Source organism: Notolepis coatsorum (assembly GCF_963971535.1).
Source record: "Notolepis coatsorum genome assembly, chromosome: 18".
In the NCBI taxonomy this organism is placed as follows: domain Eukaryota; kingdom Metazoa; phylum Chordata; class Actinopteri; order Aulopiformes; family Paralepididae; genus Notolepis; species Notolepis coatsorum.
The window spans coordinates 89289522-89295677 of record NC_140182.1 but is presented as its reverse complement, the minus strand read 5'-3'; positions in this window follow the sequence as shown (position 1 = coordinate 89295677).

The following is a 6156-nucleotide window of genomic DNA, read 5'->3' as shown; positions in this document are numbered from 1 at the left end:
AGCTGCATAGTAAACATGGACTGTCGGGTCAGTCAAATGTTGCCTACCAAACAACGGGACCGCGGTGGTTCATTTTGTATTGCTCCTGGCTGATCAAACTAATTTTACCGTGTGAAAGAGAGAGGAAAGTTGGTTAATTTCCACAAACTACCAGTGAAAAAAACAGTGTTGTTGGCACGTTGGCTCAGGCTGGCTGCACTCAGGCGGCACGATCAGCCTGTTGGACAGGGAATGAAGATCTCCAGCGAACACTTCATTGCCTCGGATTATGTTGTTGGGGGTGGGAGGTTTGTCCAGAATACCACTAATCAGCTGAAGCCTGATGCGGTTCCCTCGGTCTTCGACAGACAGACCGGCGCACCGGGTGCAGGCAGTTCAGCGTCGGGAGCATTTAGCCTGCTGGCTACCTAGCTCCAGGTACCAGCGTCAGCTCCCGGAGCGATGGCTAGTTAGTTAGCAGCACCAGCCGGGTACCAGCGTTAGCTCCGGGAGCGATGGCTAGCTAAGCCAGGTACCAGCGTCAGCTCCCGGAGCGATGGCTAGTTAGTTAGCAGCACCAGCCGGGTACCAGCGTTAGCTCCGGGAGCGATGGCTAGCTAAGCCAGGTACAAGCGTCAGCTCCCGGAGCTAACGCTGGTACCCGGCTGGTGCTGCTAACTAACTAGCCATCGCTCCGGGAGCTAACGCTGGTACCTGGCTTAGCTAGCCATCGCTCCGGGAGCTGACGCTGGTACCTGGCTTAGCTAGCCATCGCTCCGGGAGCTGACGCTGGTACCTGGAGCTAGGTAGCCAGCAGGCTAAATGCTCCCAACGCTGAACTGCCTGGCCCTGCGCTGGTCTGTCTGTCGAAGACCGAGGGAACCGCATCAGGCTTCAGCTGATTAGTGGTATTCTGGACAAACCTCCCACCCACAACAACATAATCCGAGGCAATGAAGTGTTCGCTGGAGATCTTCATTCCCTGTCCAACAGGCTGATCGCGCCGCCTGAGTGCAGCCAGCCTGAGCCAACGTGCCAACAACACTGTTTTTTTCACTGGTAGTTTGTGGAAATTAACCAACTTTCCTCTCTCTTTCACACGGTAAAATGTGTTTGAACAGCCAGGAGCAATACAAAAAGAACCACCGCGGTCCCGTTGTTTGGTAGGCAACATTTGACTGACCCGACAGTCCATGTTTACTATGCAGCTAATCAGCAGTGTATACACCAAACCAACACCGTGACGTCAGCAACAAAATGGCGGTGCACATGTTCATAAATGCTACATAAATGGACATTACAAATCGTTTTTTCTTAGACACGCCTTATTTTTATAACGTGATTTTTTTCTGTGGTTTATCTAAATACTAATTTGATGCTATGACTATGTGTTTATCGCTATGCTTCATCTCCCCTTTAAATCCTCTTTCTTCCTGCCTTGAGTGTCCCATTGTGGGACCAGTTTGCGGTCGCCAGCAGGGGGCGGTAGTGGCAGGAGGAGCGGAGGAGGAAGGAGCGAGCGAGTGAGAAGCTGGTTACCTGGAGGGCGGAACAGGAAGAAGTCCTCTTCGACAGTGAACTCGAACGTGAACGGACGTGTGCTCTCGAAGAGCCCCGTTGAAGAGCAACGGGAGAGAACGAGTAACTCTGCTATAACACGGGTTATCCTAGAAGTACAAGCGATAGAGAAGTGTGTGAACAGTGAAACGGAAAGAAGAACAAACTTCAGTAGATAACACGGGTTATCCTAGAAGTTGAAGCGGTATATTAGCTTGCTGCTAACGGCTATAGTGACTCTGAGTGTACCACTAGGCGAGCGTCGCTGAAGACAGGTGGTGCACATAGCCACGTTGTGTTAGCTGTATAGGCGACAGCAGGAGGGTCCACCAAGACCCACAGTTTAGCTGTGTTTAAGGTAGCCCACAGATTAGTGCGCGCCAGCTCAGCCAGCAGCCCCGCAGTGGACGTCTCGTCGATGCAGCCGAGGACACCTCTTCTTCCAGCAGAGGTCGCCACAACACAGCACGCTCCTCCAGCTCTGCCACTGCCCCTGCTGTCTACCCCAGCCCGCTGGCTGTTATCGTGGGATCGCCCGACGGCCATCTTGTCACCCGGACGAGTGGTGGTGAGAGTGGACCCGCCATCTCTGTTAAGTACAGCGGTACTCCGTGTGCCAAAACAATATCTATTTGAAACTAACGCTACCAGCAGCGTCTACCCCAACCATTTTAAGCCGGCTTTAGCTAGGATCTTTTATTTGGTAACGTGGGCCCACATGTAATTTCTTTTTGAGTGTAATAATTGTGTGACGTTATTGAATTTCCCATTGAACTCCTTAATATGTACCTGGGTCTTCCCCACCGCAAAGCGGGGCAGTAGAATTAATGTAATGAGCACAAGGTGCCTATTTTGGGAATAACGTTCCCCTGTATTGTGAGTGAGAGCACCCGGTGCCTAATGTGAATCTATTGCATATTAACCACATTAAGATATAACCCTGTATTTGATACTTGACCAGGCCTTATATAAAGGAGACGTAGATGGGAGCACGGTGTGTGTGTCTGTTACTGAGCCCTTGTTTTAACCTTTGTTGCCCGGGAAATAATATTACTATTATCATTACTATTTAACCCTTCTCCACCATATTCGTATTCCATGGTTAAAGGTCTCTGCAGGTCGTTAAGGAAGGGTACTGCTTTGGGGAGCGCAAAATCATTAGTCAACTAACAGTCACCAGGTGTGGGAGGGCTAACGGAGGTACTGGGGGAAGTGAGAGTGTGTGGGGAGCTACTGCTGACCGCCCTGGAGGGCGAGGAGGACCAGAGTACCACCCCCCAGGTTAGTAAATCCTGGGCCCCATCCGCTCCTGCTGCCTGACCTCCAGTTCGACATTCCGGGCCCAAAGACGGGGGTTCAGCTAGATTAAACTCTACTGCATCCCGCTACCAGGTGGCTGTGTACAACCACTCCCATAAAGCAGGGATAATCCACCCTGCTACATAAAGGATAGGCAAAAATAAGCATGTGCTTCAGCCTATTCCTTTTTTTGGTCATTGAGTTTGGATTTTGTGTGAGCTTACTTTGAATATGTACATTTGTGATTTTTTTAATAATTTTTTTTTTGTGTAAGTCCACACAAGTGTGTTTTTGATTTGTCTGTAAACAAAGACCGAAAATAAACTATTCATTCATTCACGTAAGTATATATAATTTTTTTTTAAATAAACGTTATTTCAGTGTGTTCAAACCTCTGTAACTCTATTGCATTAGCACTCAGCATGATTCTTCCTGTTGTGGAAAAACATTCTGAATGTTTCCTTTCAAAAGAGACCAGACTCATGATCTGATTCTGGGTCAGGGTTTCGTGCGTAGCAGAGCAGCTCACTCGCTGCGATCTATTGAAAGTCAGCCCTCGATCCAAGGTAAGTGGTTCAAGAATAGCGACCAATTTACTTTGGGTATGCAATTGACAGGTGTTTTATGTTAAATGTGCTCGATGCATAACAAGTTAAACGTTGCTGTCATTTGATTAATGTACCTCCTCCCCCATTACCGTAACAAATCACAAGTCCGATTCCATGATGTAATTCATTACTCGTCCAACCTCGCTCCAAGGAAACCAACAGCTGCATGAGAAAAGAGGAGAGAGGGCTGACAACTGCCCCAGAACGAACAGGATTGCTCCTCTCCTCTCCGCCTCCTTTCCCTTCTCCTTTATTCTACTCCCCAGACCCACACGGTCAATTACGGGAGCTGTGATTGATCATGTTGCCGGGCGAAGTGCACGAGGGGTTCAATAATGACAAATGTTCTTTGATCCTCGCTCCATTCTTCAGGCAGCCAGTCCGCAATGCCACTGAGAATGCATGTAATCCCCCAAGTCTCCTCGCCTATTGATCGGGACAAGGCAGATACATTTCACGAAAAGACCACAATCAATAACCACAGCCGTGCACAGACAATATAAAAGTATTTAATCATAAATAAGACGAGTTAGATGACCATGAACAAGTAGCATCAGGGCAGTCAAGGTTATTTTCAAGTCGGCTTCTGCTGTCACTACACATGTGAGGACTTTGACTGGGTGATTGGGGTGAGGAAAAGATTGGCGTTTGTGGTAAGCTAGTCATTTTTGTATCTGCCTGATTGTGTTTGAGCAAAAGAGACAGAGAGAGGGAGAGAGAGAGAGAGCCTCTACAAAGTTATTCTTGGTGAGGAACATCGCTGAGAAACCCAGTCACCCCAGTCATTACAGTTTTAATCGTAACATTATACAGGCAGTCACGCATCGCATAGTAGTCAACATCATAAAAAGACATTATGCAGTTTATCAAATTAACACTCATATTTCAAAAGATCACTTTTCCTCCTTTACTACAAAACCTCCCACAAAACTCCTCATATATCCCAAAGAGTTGTACTGTAATACGATGTGTCCAAACACTGACAGGAAGTGTGGAAGTTCTCCCAATGGTGACCCCCCTCCGGTACACCCCATACTATGCTGTAGTGACTGCTTCAGAGTGACCCGCTGATGTGCTGCAGTAGCATTTATGATGCATTTCAGACCCCATTCTTCATCCATATTCCACCCCAATTTTTTGTATATATATATACTATTTTACAATAATTCTATGATTGAGTTCAGGCCAATTGAATGATGGAATTTGGAAAAGAAGTGGCAGATAATGCGTGGTTCACGGGGGAGAGTCCAGGCTACCCCACACACACAAACACCTCGTGACCAATGGAGCGAAGATGATACCATTCATTGTAAAGGTCAAAGTGGGGTTGATAAAAGAGGGAGAGACAAGAGGGCACGACACACACAGGTAAGGAAAGGAAGTGAGACACCAGGGACAAAAGACGGCAAAAGCACAATGTCTCTGGTCTGGGGGTCTGGTGTGGCTGGGTAGCGTAGAGGTCTAAGCACGGCTCGGTCGGTCATGAACAGGCAGTGTACTGTTCACGTGGGAAATGAGTCCTGGTTGTTGCAATAGCGACTTCTACTGGTTGGTCGGGGTGCCCCTGTTCAGCAGGGAAAAGGTCTGGGGGAGGTACTGTAGTGTGAACCTCCGCACGCGTTCTCCCAGTGAAACTCGTAGCTGTCAGGTGAAAAGAAGCGGCTGGCGACTCCACATGTATCGGAGGCATGTGGTTATAGTCTACACCCTCCCCAGACCAAGAGTAGGGCAGCATAACAACGACCAGGAAGGGAATTGGCAGAGCGACTAAATTGGGGGATGGGAGGAAATATAGAAAGGCAAAAACAATTAAAACATCTGCTTTGTGGCACAGCAGCACTTATATACAATCTGCTGTAAAATAGCCTCTCCACTCAGTAGCTACTTTCCCAGTGAGATACAATCTGTATCTCCTACCACAGGTAAATACCACAAATGCAGTATGGCCTGCGAATAGACGCACTGCATGAATCCATCGATTGGCAGCTGCGTGTGGGCCACTTTGAATTGAACCCACACAGAGAAGGAGCATTAAAAAAAACATCCTTCATTGAATTAGTGTGCATAAGTGGGCGTGGCTAAGAAAGAGACGCTGGGTCTAGGCTAGGCAGGGAGCAGTGTGAGAGCTGCACACACAGCGGTGTTATGTGTTGCGTGTGGCGGAGGAGGGAACGTCTCTCGAATCTCAGGTTTGCTAGGTTGGCCTACTTTCCACCCTCCGCTGGGGCGCCCGGTGAGTAGAGGCTGCTGTACATTCATTAGAGGAGAAATCTGTCAAGAGCCTGGCTGACAAAAGGACCATGAGCCCCTTAAAGCCTGCCAAACTATATTATGTTTCTTCTAGGATGGATGCTGGTGCCAGAGAGCAGTGTTAAGGTTTTAACACAGATCCACAGTCACAACATACTGTTCTCTATAGTCTCTAGGACACATACAAATTGAATGGATGGAAACCTTTTCAATGGCAGCGCCAAAGCAAGTTCAATGTCACTCCCGACTCTGAAAGGCGTGTTGAAACACATCATAAGAGCTATGTGGGTCACTTCAAACCATCACTGACATTCTAAAGTACACAGAAGAGCAACCTCTAAATGTACGACTTTCAGAATCACAGCTCTTCAGAGAGGCAACAGCGTGAAAAAGAGAAAGAGAAAATAAAAAGAGAGAGAAACGGAGACAGAGATCCTCTAAGCATCATGAGTCATATGCTGAC